Raw genomic sequence first — 20,441 nt, 5'->3', positions numbered from 1 at the left:
TTTCACTATAAACCTGCTCACAATTTTATGGTTCATACCATATTGTTTTTGCAGTTTATATTGTAGAATGTAATACATTTTGTTTTTTCAATACACATCCGTGCAAAAACAACAATGGACTATAGGCATGTTAAATAGAGAATGACATGCTTAAGTGAGGTGTATTCCACCTTCTTGGCCTGGGTTCTGTTTTTTTTTTTTTACTTTTTCTTTCAGTCCATTCTTTACTTTCACTTTTATTTTTGTCCACTCCTGTACATCTTTTTTATTGCAGTTTTTTATTGCAGTTTTGAAACACTTATCCGTCCTGTCTGCAACGGATGAAGTGAGACTTGGTGTCTTACAGAATATCTCCTCACTGTATTAACAGCACCTCTAATGGCAGTTCCGGTGTCTCCTCCTCCTTTTCCTGAACTACAAATTCCTCTCATACGGTCTCCTCCTCTAGTTTTCTTGGCTTTGTTTCCCGAACTGTTTTTCCAGTTGTTATTTGAACCTATTGCAATATATAAGTTAGAGTCCCGGCTGTTTTTCACACATATATGCGTCTATTACCTACCACCCGACATATCTTTTAGATTTTAGATTTTTGATTGGACTCGAGAGACTTGTAATTTTGTGTCTTAGACCGACATAAATTGATGGCTAAGGCCTCTTTTCCTTGTAGGTGGTTATGTGTTTTAGCGCATGTCTGTAATGTGAATGTTCTTCATACATACAAAATTTACAAATATATATATATATTCTACCATATTTCATATTTTACAAAGCTTTCCTTTATATGATCTAGAAAGAGAGACAATTCTCTTTCCTCTCTGCATCTAGAAATGCTTTGATTAGTTGGTTATGCTTTTGGTTCATTCTTTATTTTTCATTTTGGTTTACATACTACATATTCTCTTTATGAATATATTGTCTTATTCCCAATTTTTCGTTATTATCACACATGCGTGTATTTTGTTAGTCTTATTGTTTTGTTACATATGTATGTTTGAGTAATGTATATCCATCTTTGAACAATTGTTACTTCCTAATCTTCCAGTGCATACTGTTATGGAAGTTATGGATTTTATATGTTTACACTATTATTATTATTATTTTCTTACTATTTGTACTTGTTTACATCTGTATAGCTATAGACACTTCTTTCGGTATTGTATTTACCCCCCTTTTTTGTGTTTTGGATTTGGTCTACATGTGTCTTTTGCCTTTTACAGGTGCACCTTATTTTCTGGGATTTCGAGAACCAACTGTGCAAGAGGCGTGGTTTTTCAATTTCAACTTCACATTGTGATTGGAGCACTTTTGAACAACCCCCCCCTTTATATGCATTCAGTTGGTACTCGATAGATTAGCTATGAGTAAGCATCAGTCGATGTGAAACGCGTTAGCTACTAATCTCTGGTTTACCTACCCCTGATGTGACTGTACTTTGGATTTTATCTATTTTTGACAATAAAGATGCCTTTTTTCATAGAGTGTGGCAGTCCAGGATCTTTTTCCTTTTCTACACTCGCAGACCTACGTGCACTCGCAGAACTACGTGCACTCAGATCTATGAACCATCTGAACCAAATACGTTTATCTTGGTCTCACCAGACCACATGACATGGTTCCAGTAATCCATGTCCTTAGTCTTCTTGTCTTCAGCAAACTGTTTGCGGGCTTTCTTGTGCATCATCTTGAGAAGAGGCTTCTTTTTGGGACGACAGCCATGCAGACCAATTTGATGCAGTGTGCGGCTTATGGTCTGAGCACTGACATGCTGACCCCCCACCCCTTCAACCTCTGCAGCAATGCTGGCAGCACTCATATGTCTATTTCCCAAAGACAACCTCTGGATATGATGGTGAGCACGTGCACTCAACTTCTTTGGTCGACCATGGCGAGTTCTGTTCTGAGTGGAACCTGTCCTGTTAAACCACTGTATGGTCTTGGCCACCATGCTGCAGCTCAGTTTCTTGGCAATATTCTTATAGCCTAGGCCATCTTTATGTAGAGCAACAATTCTTTTTTTCAGATCCTCCGAGAGTTGTTTGCCATGAGGTGCCATGTTGAACTTCCAGTGACCAGTATGAGTGAGTGAGAGCGATAACACCAAATTTAACACACCTGCTCCCCATTCACACCTGATACCTTGTAACACTAACGAGTCACATGACACCGGGGAGGGAAAATGGCTAATTGGGCTCAATTTGTAAATTTTCATTTAGGGGTGTACTCACTTTTGTTGCCAGTGGTTTAGACATTAATGGCTGTGTGTTATTTTGAAGGGACAGCAAATTTACCCTGTTATACAAGCTGTACACTCACTACTTTACATTGTAGCAAAGTGTCATTTCTTCAGTGTTGTCACATGAAAAGATATAATACAATATTTACAAAAATGTGAGGGGTGTACTTTTGTGAGATAATGCATACATATAAATACAGTGTATATAATATAATATATATATATATATATATATATATATATATATATATATATATATATATATATATATTAGCACAAACAAGGATTTCTGTCAGGCATATTGTCTTGAAAAAAATAATTTTCATCTTTATTCAATCCATAAACCAAAATACATAACAAATCTAATCACATTTTTTCTACTTTAAACAATGTTGGTTGAAAATATTTTATTGTTATCATAAAAGTGAAAGTATACATTTTAAGCTATATTTTTACTATACAACTATGATTCTGGTATAAAGAATTTGAGGGTTGCTTCCAAATTAAATAAACACTTTTTTTTTCTAACTTTGCACTTTTTTTTCAAACACAGTGCTAAGATACAAAAGTAAAATTATTGCTCCTGAACAGTGTACAGTGAACACTCTATTTACACAGAAACTACTCACTGTCATTTTGGCAGCTGGTAATTGCCATCAAGTCCGGGGGCGGACTGACCATTCAGGCTCTCGGCAGTGCCCGAGGGTTCGGGGTCAGTAGGTGGCCCCATTCCTGGCAAACCGCAGAACGGACTTTGAGTCCTAGAGCCCAGTGCTGTAACAAGTCCCGCTCAGCTTATTCACCTCCCAGAGGCTCACTACTTCGTGCACCTTCCCCACATCTCCTCCGGGGACTAACACCATAATTGTCCACTTTAGTGACTTGTGACAGGCAGGCGGAAAGAACTGCAGTGTGCCAAGAGAGCCTAGGCTCCTCCTCCACTATGATGTTACATCCAGGACAGGAGGAGGAGCCTAGATGGAGGACCATCTATCAGGAAAGAGCCGCACTGATCTGAGGTCTGTAATGGGAGGTTTACATTGGGCAGATTTACATTTGGGGGATTTACACTGGAGGGATTATATTGAGGGAATTACAGTGGGGGGATATATGCTGGAGGTAGATTTAAACTGGGGGGTTTTGCATGGGGGGGGTATGCTGAGTGCGATTTACACTAGGGGATACACTGTGGGCAGTACACTGCAGGGAGTACACTGGTTGGATTTACACTAGAGAGGATTTCACTACGGGGAGTACACTGGGCTGATTTACACAAGGGGCGTACACTTAAAGGAGTATACTGGGGGGATTTACACAGGAGTGAGTTAACTAGGGGAGTACACTGAGAGGAGTACACTAGGGGGATTTACACGGAAGGGAGTTCACTGGGGGATTACACTGTGTGGAGTACACTGGAGCATTTATACTGGGTGGAGAACTCTGGGGGGATTATACTGGGGGGATTACACCGTGGAGAGTACTTTGGAGGATTTACACAGGGGTGAGTACAAAAGGGGAGTACACTGGGGGGATTTAAACTGGAGGGATTTACACTAGAGGGATTACACTGCAGGGAGTACACTGGGGGGATTATAATGCGGAGAGTACACTACAGAGAGTACACTGGGGAAATTAACCTGGGGGAAGTAGACTGTAGGGGTACACTGGGGGGATTACACTGGGGGGGATCACACATTGGGGGATTTACACTTGGGGAGTACACTGGGGGGATTACAATGCAGGGAGTATACTGGGTGGATTATAATTTGGGGAGTACACTGAGGGGATTACATTGAGAGGATTACACTGGGGGATTACACTGGGAGGTTTTCAGTGGGGAGATTACACTGAGGGGGTTTACACTGCAGGGAGTACAGTAGGGAGATTACACTGAGAGAATTACACTGGGGGGGTACACTGAGGGGATTACACTATGGAGATTACACTAGGGGGAGTACGCTGAGAGGGAGTACACTGAGGGGATTACACTATGGGGAGTAGACTAGGGGGATTACACTGGGGGGAGTACACCGAGGGTATTACACTGGGGATATTACACTAGGGGATTACACTGCAGGGAGTACATTAGGGGGATTACATTAGGGGGATTACACTGAGGGGATTACACTATGAGGATTACACTGCATGGATAACACTGGGGGGAGTACACTATGGGAATTAAATTGGGGGATTACACTGGGGGGATTACATGGGGGATCACACTACAAGGATTACACTGTAGGGATAACACTGGGGGGGGGGGGGGAATTACACAGGAGATAAACAAAAGGCGAAACAAAACGGAAAATGTTATACTTACCTGATGGTAATTTTCTTTTTCTGATGCAAAGCATGACAGCACGTATGCTCCGCCTCTCGCCCAATCAGGACTGGTTATACTATATTTAAATAAGTCGCCTCCCTCTAGGCGGCATTCTCGTAACTATACTCAAATGCGAGGCCCACAAGGAAGGGACCAGTATGCTGTCATGCTTTGCAACAGGAAAGGAAAATTACCGTCAGGTAAGTATAACATTTTCCATTTTCCTGACACAAAGCATGATCGCATACACCTATGGGATGTAGCACACCCTAAAAGAACCACAAGGGAGGGTATGCTGAAGCAAAATAAAATGTATTAGTTATCCACTCTGCTTAGTACAGAACGACCAAAGCCTATGGTCGTTAACGCTGCTGGATCCACTTTATAGTGAGTCAGGAATGTACCATATGTTGACCATATCGCGGCTATGCAAATAATTTCTGGGGATACCCCCTTGAATTCTGCCCACGATGATCTGCCAGGCTTCTTGTCGAATGTGCTCTTACATTTGTTGGAGGCTCTGAAAGAAGTCGTTTTCTGTATGTATGTTTTTAGAGTGACCCCGACATCTAACTCATGTTTTTGATTGGATGCTTCTTTCTGCATTGTTGGGAGGACAATGTCCTATTTTCCTGTGAAATTATTTATTTACCTTTGGTCGGTGTTGTGGTAATGTCCTTAATACCACTCTGTCGAGTAGGTGACAACAGTAAGGGGGTTTGTACCCTAAAGCTTGGATGTCTGACACCCTTCTGACTGATGTTATGGCAATGAGGAAGACTGCCTTCATTGTAATGTCCCACAGTGAAGTTGTTTGAGTCTCTAAAGAAGATGACTGGGACAATATCTCCATCACTACTTGTAGTTTCCATGGGGGCACAAACGATCTTGCCTGAGGTCGGAGTCTGTCACAGGCCTTCAAAAATTGTTGTACTAACTGGTGGGTAGCCCATCTCACTCCTGTCAGCGCCAACAGGGCTGATATCTGCACCCTCAATGTGTTGGTTTGTAGGCCCTTTTCCAGGCCTGCCTGTAAAAACTCCAACACCTGCACTTCCCAAGGCGCCAGAGGATCGAATCCTTTGGATTTTGAAAAGGCATCAAATCTTTCCAATATGCTAGAATAAGTTTTGTTAGTCGTAATGGGAACCATGATCTGCGTGGCCACATAGGTATGACTGCTATCACGGTTCCTGGATGGTTGCGTATTCTGTTCAGTAGTCTGGGAATTATTGCTATTGGTGGAAATGAGTATGCCAGTGTGCAGATCCATCTGAAGCTGAGTGCATCCACTGCTTCCACCTGCAAAAACTTTGCCCTTACCAGGAATCGTTTGCATTTGCTGTTGGTCGGAGATGCCATTAAGTCGAGTCCTGGTTGACCCCACTGATCACAGATCCATTGAAAGACCATCTGGTCTAGTGCCCACTTGTTGTTGTCCAACGTTTTCCATCTTAGTGTATCCGCTAGGCATCTGTGGGGCCGGAATGTATACGGCTGTTAGATTCGTTATGTTTTGTTGCTCCCAATTCATGATTGATAAGACTTCCTTTCTGGAGGATTCAGAAAGTCCCAATGATGGCCCTCCTGAATTATTTTCATGACCCAACGGTCCTGGATCTGCTCCGCCCAAACTCGTGCATAGTGGTGCAGTTGGGTACCAACCGGGCCAGTTTGGGCGGAGGGATCCTCAAAAAGGTTTCTGCGTCGTGCTTTGTTTGGCTTTGTTCACCCGTGTTACTGACGTTTGTGGGTTTCTCCAACTTCTTTTGATGTTTCTGTTTGCTCCAAATGACCTTCTGTCTGTTGGTTTATTTGTAAATTGTCTTCTTTCTGGTTGTCGCTGAAGTCTGGTTTTCAGGACTTGCAGGATCAACCCTGACTTACCCCCTGTTAATTTTCGAGATAGCAGCTTCTAGTTTGCTACCGAATAAGGCTTTCCCATCAAAAGGAATACGGTACCAATTGGTTTTTGATGACCCGTCTGCCGTCCAAGGCTTGAGCCATAACGCTCTTCTCGCCATTACTTATGAAAACATTGTTCTGGCTGCACTTCGAAGCATATCGATCGCAGCTTCTCCAACAAAGTCGCCTGCCATTTTAATTTCACCTAGTACCTCTGTTACTAACGTATTTCCTGTGTCTGTCATCAGTTCTGCCTCCCCATTCTCTGCCCATGCTGTTATGGCTTTGGCTACTGACGTTAGTGCCAGTGCTGGCTTACAGGCACTCCCTGCGACCTTATAGACTTTCTTTAGTTCTATGTCTATCTTCCTTTCTGACACATCCTTGAAGGAGACTGCATCATCCATCGACATTGTAACGTGCCTAGCTAGTCTAATGACAGCTGCATCCACTAATGGTGGTTCTTCCCATGCCTGGACTTCCTCCTCCCTGAAGGGGTACATTTTCTCAAACCTGTTTGATAGAGATGGCTTTCTGTCAACTTTCTTCCATTCATCATACACGACCTCCGTTACTTCCTCGATCAAGGGAAATGAGAGTATTATCTTTTTTAATTGCGGATAGTATTTCCTGGTTTACCCCGGTTGTGCGATTTCCTCTTTCCACTCAAGGGCCTCTCTTACTGCCTTTACCAGTGGTTGTACTAGAGCAAAGTCAAACCCAGCAAATGACTATTCCCCTGCTGGAGATTCATCCTCTGAGCCTGACGCTAGTGAAGGTTCTCTTGCGGTATTTCTCTGTGCTAATGATGGGCTGGACACTGTCCCTGGCTGTGTAAGTTTGCTTGACACTTCCTGCAGGGAGCCTCATACTGTCTGATTAATGCAATCATGTCAGCCAGTGGCGTAACTAGAACCTTCAGGGCCCTAGTGCAAGAAAGCATGGAGGGCCCCCCTGACCTCCAGCCAGGACCCTTCCCACTAGGGATGAGCCGAACACCCCCCTATTCGGTTCGCACCAGAACATGCGAACAGGAAAAAAGTTCGTTCGAACATGCGAACACCGTTAAAGTCTATGGGACACGAACATGAATAATCAAAAGTGCTAATTTTAAAGGCTTATATGAAAGTTATTGTCATAAAAAGTGTTTGGAGACCTGGGTCCTGCCCCAGGGGACATGGATCAATGCAAAAAAAAGTTTTAAAAACGGCCGTTTTTTCAGGAGCAGTGATTTTAATAATGCTTAAAGTCAAACAATAAAAGTGTAATATCCCTTTAAATTTCGTACCTGGGGGGTGTCTATAGTATGCCTGTAAAGGGGCGCATGTTTCCTGTGTTTAGAACAGTCTGACAGCAAAATGACATTTTGAAGGAAAAAACTCATTTAAAACTACTCGCGGCTATTGCATTGCCGACAATACACATAGAAGTTCATTGATAAAAACGGCATGGGAATTCCCCAAAGGGGAACCCCGAACCAAAATTAAAAAAAAAAAATGACGTGGGAGTCCTCCTAAATTCCATACCAGGCCCTTCAGGTCTGGTATGGATATTAAGGGGAACCCCGGCCAAAATTAAAAAAAAAAAAAATGACGTGGGGTTCCCCCTAAATTCCATACCAGACCCTTCAGGTCTGGTATGGATTTTAAGGGGAACCCCGCGCCAAAAAAAAAAAAAAAACGGCGTGGGGTCCCCCCAAAAATCCATACCAGACCCTTATCCGAGCACGCAACCTGGCAGGCCGCAGGAAAAGAGGGGGGGACGATAGTGCGGCCCCCCCTCCCTCCTGATCCGTACCAGGCCACATGCCCTCAACATTGGGAGGGTGCTTTGGGGTAGCCCCCCAAAGCACCTTGTCCCCATGTTGATGAGGACAAGGGCCTCATCCCCACAACCCTGGCCGGTGGTTGTGGGGGTCTGCGGGCGGGGGGCTTATCGGAATCTGGAAGCCCCCTTTAACAAGGTGACCCCCAGATCCCGGCCCCCCCCTGTGTGAAATGGTAAGGGGGTACATAAGTACCCCTACCATTTCACGAAGAAAGTGTCAAAAATGTTAAAAATGACAAGAGACAGTTTTTGACAATTCCTTTATTTAAATGCTTCTTCTTTCTTCTATCTTCCTTCATCTTCTGGTTCTTCTGGCTCTTCTGGTTCTTCCTCCGGCGTTCTCGTCCAGCATCTCCTCCGCGGCGTCTTCTGTCTTCTTCTCCTCGGGCCGCTCCGCACCCATGGCATGGGGGGGAGGCTCCCGCTCTTCTCTTCTTCTTTTCTTCTCTTCTTCTCTTCTTCATTTTCTTCTCCGGGTCGCTCCGCAATCCATGCTGGCATGGAGGGAGGCTCCCGCTGTGTGACGGCGCTCCTCGTCTGACAGTTCTTAAATAACGGGGGGGCGGGGCCACCCGGTGACCCCGCCCCCCTCTGACGCACGGTGACTTGATGGGACTTCCCTGTGGCATTCCCCGTGACGTCACAGGGAAGTCCCGTCAAGTCACCGTGCGTCAGAGGGGGGCGGGGTCACCGGGTGGCCCCGCCCCCCCGTTATTTAAGAACTGTCAGACGAGGAGCGCCGTCACACAGCGGGAGCCTCCCTCCATGCCAGCATGGATTGCGGAGCGGCCCGGAGAAGAAAAGAAGAAAAGAAGAAGAGAAGAAAAGAAGAAGAGAAGAGCGGGAGCCTCCCCCCCATGCCATGGGTGCGGAGCGGCCCGAGGAGAAGAAGATAGAAGACGCCGCGGAGGAGATGCTGGACGAGAACGCCGGAGGAAGAACCAGAAGAGCCAGAAGAACCAGAAGAACCAGAAGATGAAGGAAGATAGAAGAAAGAAGAAGCATTTAAATAAAGGAATTGTCAAAAACTGTCTCTTGTCATTTTTAACATTTTTGACACTTTTTTCGTGAAATGGTAGGGGTACTTATGTACCCCCTTACCATTTCACACAGGGGGGGGCCGGGATCTGGGGGTCACCTTGTTAAAGGGGGCTTCCAGATTCCGATAAGCCCTCCGCCCGCAGACCCCCACAACCACCGGCCAGGGTTGTGGGGATGAGGCCCTTGTCCTCATCAACATGGGGACAAGGTGTTTTGGGGGGCTACCCCAAAGCACCCTCCCAATGTTGAGGGCATGTGGCCTGGTACGGTTCAGGAGGGAGGGGGGGCCGCACTCTTGTCCCCCCCTCTTTTCCTGCGGCCTGCCAGGTTGCGTGCTCGGATAAGGGTCTGGTATGGATTTTTGGGGGGACCCCACGCCGTTTTTTTTTTTTTTTTTTTTTGGCGCGGGGTTCCCCTTAAAATCCATACCAGACCTGAAGGGTCTGGTATGGAATTTAGGGGGAACCCCACGTCATTTTTTTTTTTAAATTTTGGCCGGGGTTCCCCTTAATATCCATACCAGACCTGAAGGGCCTGGTATGGAATTTAGGGGGACTCCCACGTCATTTTTTTTTTTTAATTTTGGTTCGGGGTTCCCCTTTGGGGAATTCCCATGCCGTTTTTATCAATGAACTTCTATGTGTATTGTCGGCAATGCAATAGCCGCGAGTAGTTTTAAATGAGTTTTTTCCTTCAAAATGTCATTTTGCTGTCAGACTGTTCTAAACACAGGAAACATGCGCCCCTTTACAGGCACACTATAGACACCCCCCAGGTACGAAATTTAAAGGGATATTACACTTTTATTGATTGACTTTAAGCATTATTAAAATCACTGCTCCTGAAAAAACGGCCGTTTTTAAAACTTTTTTTTGCATTGATCCATGTCCCCTGGGGCAGGACCCAGGTCCCCAAACACTTTTTATGACAATAACTTGCATATTAGCCTTTAAAATTAGCACTTTTGATTTCTCCCATAGACTTTTAAAGGGTGTTCCGCGGCATTCGAATTTGCCGCGAACACCCCAAATTGTTCGCTGTTCGGTGAACTTGCGAACAGCCAATGTTCGAGTCGAACATGAGTTCGACTCGAACTCGAAGCTCATCCCTACTTCCCACTAATCGCGGGGGCAGCAGGACCTGGAAAGGAGGGGGAACAAATCCCCTCCATTTTCCTCCTGCAGCCACTGAATGCCTATCAGAGGGAGAGGAGGAAAAGCAGACTTTTTGGCTGCAGGAGAAAAATTGAGGGGATTTTTTCCTCTAAATGCCCCCCCCATCCAGGTGTTCAGGGGCAACACGTGCGTTATTGCAATTGTTACCCCTGTAGTTACGCCCCTAGGATGAGTGGCAACAGTGGTGGTTGGGGAGGGATAGAATCGGTGGTGGGGGATGGGATGAGCGGCAGTGGTGAGGGAGAGATGGGATGAGTGGCAATGGTGGGGGGGTGGGATCAGTGGCAGCGATGGTGAATGGGTGGGGATGGGATCAATAGTAGCAATGGTGGTGGGGGGATGGGATGAGTGGCAGCGGTGAGGGGGGATGGGATCAGTGGCAAGGATTGTGGTTGTGGTTGGGGGTGAGATCAGTGGTGGGGGGGTTGAATGGGATGAGTGGCAGAGGTGGTGGGAGTGTGGGATCAGTGGCAAGGGTGATGGTTGGAGGGGGATGGGATGAGTGGCAGTAGTGGTGGTGTGGGGGGTATCAGTGACAGTAGTGGTGGTGTGGGGGGAATCAGTGGCAGTAGTGGTGGTGTGGGGGGTATCAATGGCAGAAGTGGTGGTGTGGGGGGTATCAGTGGCAGTAGTGGTGGTGTGGGGTGGTATCAGTGGCAGTAGTGTTGGTGTGGGGGTATCAATGGCAGTAGTGGTGGTGTGGGGGGTATCAGTGGCAATAGTGGTGGTGTGGGGTTTATCAGTGACAGTAGTGGGGGGTATCAGTGGCAGTAGTGGTGGTGTGGGGGGGTATCAGTGGCAGTAGTGGTGGTGTGGGGGGTATCAGTGGCAGTAGTGGTGGTGTGGGGGGTATCAGTGGCAGTAGTGGTGGTGTGGGGGGTATCAGTGGCAGTAGTGGTAGTGTGGGGGGTATCAGTGGTGGTGTGGGGGGTATCAGTGGGAGTAGTGGTGGTGTGGGGGGTATCAGTGGCAGTAGTGGTGGTGTGGGGGGGTATCAGTGGCAGTAGTGGTGGTGTAGGGGGGTATCAGTGGCAGTAGTGGTGGTGTGGGGGGATCAGTGGCAGAAGTGGTGTGGAGGGGATCAGTGGCAGTGTTGATATTGAGGGTTGGGTGCCACTCACTTGCAGATCACTTGGTTCCCCCTCCTTGCTCCGTCTTGCTTGGGCGAGCAGAGAGGATGGGCGGGGCCTGTGAATGAAGTTGGAGCCATAGAAGATGGGCGGAGCGGGCGGGGACTGAGCCCGTGAGTGCAGGTGTAACAGAAAAGATGGGCGGGGACTGTGAGTGAAGGCGGAGCCGGAGAAGATGGGCTGAGCAGGCAGGGATAGAGACAATGGGCGGGGACTGTACGGGCAAAGAGGATGGGTGGAGTGGGAGGGGACTGTCCCTGTGAGTGAGGGAGCAGAGGATGGGCGGGGAGGATGGGCGGAGCAGCAGAAGAGGATGGGCGGGATGACCAGGACTCCACGTGAATTACTATCTTCTGGGTGGCGGCGGGCCTTCCCACAGTGGCAGAACCCAAGGGCCCAGTCGCAAATGCGACTGGTGCGACCCTGATAATTCCGCCATTGAAGTCAGCCTTTTCTGTCTCCTTATCTCCTGCGGCTTCCAGCAGGCATGCCCGGTGTAAAACCTTTTGGGGTAATGCCTTAAAACCGCATCCTAGACATTGGCCCTCTGTATCTTCCTCAGCCTGCGTATCCTCTATTCTATGCCGGCTCTCTTGGCGGATCTTTGAATGGGCTGTTGCTGAGCTTGGGCTTCTGTCTGTCCTCTTTGAAGAACTGTATTGGCTGTGGGGGCTGCAAAGATTTACATTTGATTAGCCCAAGTGCTCTCTTTTAATGTATTTATTACCTACTTACCTAACCCTCCCCTTATTTTGTGGCTGATCTCTGGGAGAACTCATGTTGTTTCTGAGGAAACTGCAGTACACAGACATTTGTGCTATAGCTTCTAATACTGCTGCAACATTAGTAAGTTTTAGGAGTGTGTCTTACCTCTGTAGATGTAATGACCCATACACAGCACAAACAGGCAACCTGTTAGATAATGACATTTCAATGCTTTGCTATGCAGTGTTACAGTTCCCATCTCCCCCCTCTGCAGCTTTTGGTTCCCCCTTACCTGGTGTCCGCTGTGTGCACTCTCTCCTGATTGTGCACCATACTGTTGCATCTCTCTAGTTAGAAGTGCATGGGGGGAGAGTTTCTACCTTTCTCAGGTGTTCCTTGATTAGTTACAGCTTCTCTCCTAGCAAACAGGAAGTCGGCCCAATGCCATCTTGGTACACCCCCGTCGACCGGTAGTCCGTTAACTGCCATTTTGGAAGAGGAGGCTGCCCTCATTTTCGTGTTTCTGCTGTAGATTGCTTCCTGGCCATTCAGTGAGTGTCCAAAAGTGTTTGTTTTTACCAGAAGGATGTCCTGTTTATGGAGTGAAGTGCCAGCAATGGGGGAGCCATGCTGCCCGAGTGTATGGGGAGGGTCGCGTCCTGCCTGTCCCAAAGACCAGTATCCCAGCCCGTCCAGCACCTGGGTCTGGAGGGGGGCTCCCTTGTATGGATGATTTACAACCGAACAGAGGGGTTTCACTACAGGAAAGAGGCTGAACCTGTGCGGCTGGCCGGATGAACCCGGCAAGGTGAGGAAAAAATTAAAAAATCTTCTGTAGTTATAACCATCTGAGCATTTGAAAAAATAATTGTGGCCATACAATTCTTTTATTTTGCAACTGCTGGAACATGTTTTTGTTTTTAGGGGTTCCAACTTCCTCCAGGTGAAGTGAGTGGCGATGGGGACACGTTGTGCCCCATCATACGCCAATCTGTAACCGGGGGAGGTGGGAGTGCCATTTATTTTTTGTACAAGATAAGTCGATGAACCTGTGCCACATTGTATCTTAGCACAGGTATATCAACGTGGTGCTTATAATCTGGGATGGTACGCGATCAGAACTAAATACCTTTATGGATTATCTAGGTCAACCTTAAATTCACTATGGATTGCTGTCAAGAAAAGGTCACATTCCTGGATGTGCAAATTGGGGTGGATGAACGGGGTAATTTATCTTCTGATCTGTATAGAAAATCTTCCTCTGCCAGGACCATACTACATGCCAAGAGCACCCGCCCCAGAGGGCTAGTTCAGAGTATACCTTATGGACAGTAATTGGGGCTGAGGAGGAACTGCACAAAAGATGAGGATTTTCTGAAGCGTGCTAGGGAATTACAAATACGACTTCTCATAAGGGGTTTCAGTAAAAAGAGTCTTAAAAAGGCGTTTAATAAGGCTAAAAAGAAAACAAGGAACTCCCTTATCCATTCCAGAAGAGAAAACATTCAGACACAACAAACAAGGTTCATAACACGGTTTTCTCAACAACATCCTCACCTACGTTGGCATCTACTTTTTTTTCCTCAATAAATTTTTATTGAAAAGTATTTATGTAATACAGAGTAAAAGAAACATTTTTAACATTGTTTTACAGGAAATTGTTATGAGATATGGTACAATAGGAGACTATGGTACATCTTACCTAATATAAAATAAGTAAAGAAATAGCGTTGCGGTATACACAAGGAAATATGTGGTATTTTGATTGGTTTTCCGATTCTACAATTTTAAGGAACAGTTCTAGTTATTTGACTGTGATCTTATTCTAGAGGAGGGTTGTAGGACGACAGCTCCACCTGGACACCCCGCAAGGGTGCTAGACTGTAACCGTGAAGAACTGTCCTCCCCTCCCCTATAAGGTAACTTCTGACTTTATCTATCTAAGTTTGTAACTATCGAGAGAAACGTATCATAGATTGAATTTAAAGTGAGTTCTATCGAGTCTAGTGGGTGGGTTATACACTTAAGAGTTATGATCGTCAGATAAGTTATTTTCGTCAGATTTAAGGTTAAACATTTCGACAAATGCCGGAGAATTAGTCCAATCAGTCCACGGTTGCCACATGTGGATAATTTTCATTTTGTCGTGGCGTAACGCTAGGGTTGTTTCATGTGTGAAGTGAACATTTGTAGTGTGGACTACATCTTTTAATGTGGGGGGGGTCTGGGTCTTTCCATTTCCTAGATATACTAAGTCTAGCAGCTATAAGAACGTGTGTAATGATATTCCTTATCTTGTTGGGGTATTGTTCTATGTCTAATGAGAGTAAAGCCAGAGATGGCCTACTTCTGATATTCAGGTGTGTAATTTCTGAAAGTAGTTGAAAAATTGCGCTCCGATTTTGTGTGAGCTTGGGGCAATTCCAAAATGTGTGTAGCAAATCTCCTTTAATTCCGCAATTTCTCCAGCAGGTGTCGTCAAGGTCTTTACTAAATTTAGAAATTCTATCAGGGGTCATATACCAACAATATGTTAGTTTATATGCTAGTTCCCAAAGGGTGGAACAACAGGTAGCCTTATAAATGGATTTGCAAGCTTTTTCCCATTTGTCCATTGTGAATGATTGTCCTAGATCTCTTTCCCATCGAATTATCGGTGATGATGCGGTGAATGTGGTTTTGTGGTGAAGCAGGTTGTAAAATAACGATATACCCTTACGGTGTGTTATAGGGGATCTAAAGTAGATCCATGCTTCTTGGGGAAGAGTACATTTCCAGGTTGTGAGCAATGTGAGGCAGTGATGGGTGCGAATTTACAAGAATGTGTCAGAGGACGGGAGGTGGAATTCTTTTTGTAGTGAAGAAAATGATTTGGGTTTGTCTGTGTCTATCAAATCAGACAGGTGGATAATGCCTTTTTCTTTCCATCTTAAGTAGGAAGTTGATAGTATTAGATGATGTAGAGATTCTATAGGGATGTGAACATTGGAGGGTATAGTGTGAGTTAAAGGTGTTTGTTGGAGTCTGAACCAAGCTTTGATAGTCGCCAATATCGTCGGCGAGACTTGGGGAGGGATCTTTGCTCCAATCGTAATAGCAAATAACCAAGAAGATATATTACCACTGGGGATTGCAGATGAGCCTATTTTGCCCCACAGTGTGGGGAGGGGGGGTTTAGGAACCATTCTCTAGCTTGGGTGAGGATAGAAGCTATGTAATAGTCTGAGAAATCTACATATCCTGTTCCTCCCACTAGTCGGTGTTTAATTAGTTGAGAATGTCCGCATCTTGATTTTTTACCCTGCCAAATAAAGTTTGATAAAAGTTTTTGTAAGGATTTGAAATAATGGAGGGGTATGGGGATGGGTATTGTGCAAAATAGGTAGAGTACTTGGGGTAGATGAAACATTTTGAACGCCGCTAAGCGTCCCAGCCATGAGAATTCAATTGACGCTAGCCTGATAAGATCGTTTTGAAGTTTGGTTCTAAGTGGTAGGTAGTTCATAGTATATAATGATTTAGTTGATTTGGTCAGTTGTATTCCCAGGTACGATATGCTGTCATCTGCCCATATGTATAGGAATTGTTATTTGAGTCGACCGCTAGTATGGTTGTTTATACCCAAATTTAGTATATAAGATTTAGTTTCATTGATTTTGTAGTATGAGACATCACTGAACCAGGCGAGCGTCTTTTGTATCTCAGGCAAGGATCTTTCAGGGTCAGTGATCATTAGGATCACATCGTCTGCGAACAGACTGATTTTGTGTTCTATGGTTGCTAGGGAGATTCCAGATATTTTGTTGTTAGATCTAATGGTCTCCATGATAAGGTTGAATATTAGTGGCGATAATGGGCAACCTTGTCGTGTACCGTTTGATATTTGGAAAGGTATAGACAGGGTATCTGCAGAGAACACCCGAGCAGAAGGGTTAGAGTATAGGGCCATTATTGCATTGTGTATTTGTCCCGTTAGGCCGAACTTGTTCAGCACTGCAGATAGGAAACCCCAGTGGACCCTTTCAAATGCCTTTTCAGCATTAAGGGAAAGGAGTAGGGAAGGCAATTTAGAGGATTCTACATGGCGGATTATGTTAATCATTCGTCTAGTGGCATCTGAAGCTTAGCGACCTTTGGTGAAGCCGGACTGATCTTGGTGTATTAGAGAGGGGAGTATATCTTCGAGTCTGTTGGCAATGATTTTAGCATAGATCTTTACAACCAATGAGATGGGCCTAAAGTTTTTTGGGGGGGTAGGTTCCTTGCCGGGTTTCGGCAAAGTAACTACCATGGCACTAAGCATTTCAGTAGGAAAGGAGGCGGATTGTACATTTGAGTTGAAGGCAAGGCATAGGATGGGAGCTAGAATATGTTGGAAACGTTAATAGTATTCCCCCGTGAAGCCATCTGAGATTTGAAGTTAGGGAGGTTGTTAATCACTTTTAGAATTTCATCAGTCGTGAATGGGTCATTTAGTTTAGAGAGTTGTTGGTCTATAGATGGAAGCTGTATATTATTTAGGAAGGTTTGTATCATTTCTGGGGAGGGTTGGTTGGTGGTCGGGTCATTTTTAAGATTATACAAATCTTCGTAATATGTGCTAAAGGCGTTTGCTATGGAGTGTGGTTTAAGAAGTTTTTCTTTGGAGTGGGGGTGGAGAATGAAAGGGATTTTTGTTTTGTTTCTGTACCCCTTGACTTGTAAGGACATTGCCTTACCTGCTTTGTTTTTTGTGGTATATGATGTGGATTTAAGTATTTTGTATGATTTTTCATATTTTTCAAGAAGGTCGGATCTCAATTCGTGTCTGAGAGTGAAGAGTTTGGATTTTAAGACAGGAGATTGGTTTATTTTGTTTAGGGATTCAGTCTTGGATATGACAGCAGTCAGATTATCTAGTTTCTGAGTCATTTGTTTCTTAGCTCTAGCACCCATTTGAAGGAAAACGCCTCGTATTACAGCCTTGTGAGCATTCCATACCATCAGATACCGACGTTTGATTAAGCTTAAAACTTAAAATTCTTCTAGTTGTGTTTGAATAGGTGTTAAATAGCATGGTGTATTAAGAAGGTGGTTACTTACTCTCCAAATATAGGAATTGGGTTGGTGCGTGTTGTCCTCAATAGTAATACTAATTGGAGCGTGATCTGACCAGGTGGTGGTATGGATAACAGAGTTTGATATTCTCTGTAGTAACCATTTGTCAGCTACAAAGAGATCGATTCTCGAGTAGGTGTTGTGACACGCCGAAAGGAAGGTAAAGTCCCTCTCGCTCGCGTGACAACAACCCCATACGTCATATAAATCAGTAGTTGAAATAAAACTTTGTAAAGGAGAGACATGGCGTTTGAATACTGCGGTGGAGTCCATTTTTTTATTTGGAACTAGGTTGAAGTTTCCACATATCAGTAAATGACCTTGTTGGAATTTTCGTGCTAGACGCAGTGTCTTCCTAAAGAAGGTCATTTGACCGTGATTGGGAGCGTAAAGAGAAATTAAGGTGTATGGGATATTGTTGATCATGCAGGATAGAAAAATGTATCTTCCTTCCGGGTCTGTGACACATTGATGGAGCTGAAAGTTCACAGTTCCCCTAATGGCGATCAAGGCTCCTTGTTGTTTTTTCGGAAATGAGGTCTGGAATACATGCGGGAACTGACGATGTTGACATTTGGGGGAGGTATGCAGAGCAAAATGTGTCTCCTGTACGCATAGCACTTCGCAGTTCTGGGCAAGTGCTGTTTTCTATAAGGAGGCCCATTTTGCTGGGTGAATTAACCCTTTTGCGTTGAGGGAAAGGATAGTGATTCCCATGGTAGGTGGTTGTGTGGTGTGTCAGGAAGGTCAAAAACTTAGTTGTTGGCCGTTGGATTGTTCCTTAGGGATCCGATTGATGCTGGAGGAGAAGGCTGTAGTTGATGTCTGTTCGTTCAGTTGAGAGTAGGAGTAGATGGGTTTTCCGTGTGTACCTTAGAGTTCCAATTACCTAGGCTTGATGACCATAAAAAGGTAAAGAAAAACAAAAGAGAAGAACAAAGGTTGTAATTAAATAACAAAATGAGCTCAAGCGCACCTTGTGGTGTGCAAACAGGTTATTTTGAAACAGGCAGCTCAGGTGAGCAATTGGCCAACTTTGGGGGTAAAGTTCAGCGAGCAAGGATAAAGGCACATTTTCAGACCGGACTTTAGAAGTTGTTCAGTGTAGTAGCTGGGCTGAGTAATCAGTGACTTTTGTCCTTAAATTTCCCTCGATCCATCCCAAAGGAGAAAGGGTTTGGTTTCTCAGTGGGGTCTGGTAGGTTACTGGGGGGTTCTGGTATGATTCCCCATGTATGAAGAAGTTTCATACCCCCTTTTAGAGTTGAAATGGAGTGGGGTATGCCGTTATGGGTGACCAGAATTGTGGCTGGGTGACGCCATTTGTACATTATTTTATGGTTATTCATGGTTTGGTGATGGTTTTCAATTGCCTCCGCATTTGGAGAGTATATTGTGATAGGTCAGCATACAGTTGGATGTCTGCGTACAGTGGTGGAAGTGGGGACAGCTCCCTTGCTTTCATGATGATTTATTCTTTTGCTTGGTAAAAGTGGATTTGCAAAAGTACATCTCTGGGCACATCTGCTTGTAGGTGGCGGGGTTTGGGCAGTCTATGTATGCGATCTATAGTGAGCTCAATTGGGGATAGCTCAGGAAGCATACTGGAGAACATGGTGTTGGCGAAGTTTTGTAGTTCTCTAGGTTGGATGGATTCTGGAATGCCCCTTATTTTGATGTTATTGCGTCTGGAGCAGTCCTCGAGGTCCACGAGCTTAGCTTTGATCCATGTGGATTCTTCTTTTTGTGTAGTATAAGCATCTACCATGTCATTTACAGTGTCAGTGCATTCCTCCATTTTGTGTTCCATAAACTGTACCCTGTTATCATGTGCTTCATTTCCAGTGAGAACTGGTTAATTAGGGATGATAAGTTAGACATGAGGGATGATTGTAAGGATAGGAGCATGTCCTTCATAGTGGTGTCCAGCACTGACTGGCCTGCGGTGGGGAACTGTGCTATAGAGGACTGGAGTGAGGATATGGCAGAGTTATTGTGCAGGCCTGTACTTACTGCATCTGAGGCCTGGTCAGGGATATCCATCCGCATCCTCGATTTTGCTGGGCTCTGTAGTGCCTGCGATGCATCAGGTGGTAGATGGGACATCATTTCAGGGAGTGGGACCTGTGAGGAGGCTCCCGGCCGGTCCGAGTAATGTAATGATTGCCTTGCTGATCCTCCGGCTGCGCCATCTTGGGATCCATGCTGTGGGCGTGTTAGATATGGTGACTGTGAATTTTGTAATTGGTTTAAAATAGGGAGAAGCATAGCACTCCCCAATGGACAGAGATGGCAACCACAGTATTGGATAGATTGTCAAAGTGTGGGAGCTGTTTGTTTCATGTAAATGTGATCCATTTTATGTAGGTAAAACTCATAGACCCTTTTGAAAGAGAATTCAGGACCACATCTATCTGATAAAAAAAAAAAAAGGTTACACATGCATAAATAAATAACAAAAATAAATAAATACACACAGAGCTTGCTGCACTCCACAGACCCAAACCCACGGATGTGATGTAATGACGCTCTAGCTCCACCTAAAGGTGGAGCTACATCAAATCTAGTTTGGGTCCGTGGAGCACAGCGAGCTCTGGACTTCCTGTTTTCTGTTGGCTCTCTTGAAGTCCTACCTAAACATAAAAAAAATTTAGAAACTCACCACCTAAATTTTGGTTATATTTACAAATACATAACTTTATCCAAAACAATAAACAAAACGAACTGATGGCAAGACCCTCATAACTTTTGAGCGAATATGTTATGATCAAACTCCATTAAGAAAGGTCACCTCGCTTGTATACAGTTCGACATCACAACCAGCTACTGATTTACCAGACAAATATAAACATATCTGGGAAGAGGATCTAAACCTCCGTATATCAGAAGAACAATGGGAAAAAGCCTGTGTCTTCACCCATAAATGTTCGTTAAGCACACACACAAGAGGCCTCCTTTAAAATTCACAAACCAGTGGTATACCACCCCTGTGAAAATCAAGAGCT

This window comes from Aquarana catesbeiana, linkage group LG01, assembly GCF_042186555.1.
Source record: "Aquarana catesbeiana isolate 2022-GZ linkage group LG01, ASM4218655v1, whole genome shotgun sequence".
Classification (NCBI taxonomy): domain Eukaryota; kingdom Metazoa; phylum Chordata; class Amphibia; order Anura; family Ranidae; genus Aquarana; species Aquarana catesbeiana.
This window is presented reverse-complemented; position numbering follows the sequence as displayed.